Here is a 1,440-nt window from a genome sequence, read left to right as displayed (position 1 = left end):
TTTTAGTTGTGTCATGTCATGTGTACCGATTTGATTATTTTATTAACAAGTAACAAGGAATTGAATAATTTAGTTAATTACTAGCGGTTATCATTTACCAATGGCATCATGATTATTCAAATTTATTTGATGTTTCCAGGCCCGTACGCACCCTAGACTGGCCCCCAGTCTCGGTTCGGTTCCATCTCTGGATAATGTAACAATAAATAATTACATAATGCCCTATGAAAAAATATGAAAAGTCCTGTAACCCCCCCCTTATTTTCTTCAATGCCAAAACCCATTCCTCTTCATCCACAAATCGACGCCACTAATTACACCCACCACAGTCAACCATGCAGCAATATAGAAATATACTCGTATTATAAGTGAACGCGAAAGTCCATTGAGCGCTGATTCCGAGACTGGTCCAATCTGTTAGAGATCTCCCTTCCAAATATTCGTTCAACGAAGCACGTTGTTTCCGATGTCACTTACGAAAGCCCCGCCCCAGTTTCAATTCAAATATGGTAGCACAACGCTATGCCGCGGGATGTGACGCAAGATCGGATGGGACACTTGTCAACAACTGAGAGGTATTGAGCTCAAGTGGCACGCGTCTGATAGACCCATGGTACGCGCAATAATAAAAGGCAACCACTCGACTCGGACTTAGGCCTATTGTCCATATTGCGTATATTATCGCGTGCGGTTTGCAAATGTTTGCACATTATTTAGCTAGGGAAGCCTTTTCAAATATCCCCGCACTGCCAAGCTGCGTTGATTGGTCGGATACAATAACGTTGTTTCAGTCGCTTACACAAACGTTAATGTAGTGAAAACATGGATGTGGTATATAGAAAGATTGCGTGACTCCAAATCCGTAAAAGTGAACTCCCAGCATTTTGTGGGAACTTGAAGGCAAATTGCTTACAGACTGGGAGGGTCCATGTATGGGGTTGATTTTTAATGCTATGTAATCTACATTACCAGTCGTTCTCCATGGACCCGAGGGAGGGTCTATACGCACCCGCGTACACAGTGGGAGGTAATCGGCAACAAGTTCCACTTAACGATCATAAGGCCTTTAGAATGTCGAAAAGGGCAATATTTATTAGCATTTAGGTCCACACACCTCGATACAGCACAGGTATGAGGTGAAACTTGATTATCTCAACCCCGGGATCGCACACTGAAAACTTTAATTGGTTAGCTTGACTAACGTAAAGTTAGTCCAGATGGTGCCCATCTTGACTAACGTAAGGCTAGTCAAGCCTGCTTGACTAACGTGCTTGACCAACTTGACGTTAGTCGAGCCGGCTCGACTAACTTGCTTGATTAGCTTGGACGTTAGTCAAGCCTGCTTGACTAACGTTAGGTTAGTCGCTCGACTAGTTTATGACTAACTTTTGAGTTAGTCCAGATGGTGTCCATCTTGACTAACCTAACGTTAGTCAAGCA

The sequence above is a fragment of the Amphiura filiformis genome, chromosome 2 (genome assembly GCF_039555335.1).
Source record: "Amphiura filiformis chromosome 2, Afil_fr2py, whole genome shotgun sequence".
Classification (NCBI taxonomy): Eukaryota; Metazoa; Echinodermata; class Ophiuroidea; order Amphilepidida; family Amphiuridae; genus Amphiura; species Amphiura filiformis.
This window is presented reverse-complemented; position numbering follows the sequence as displayed.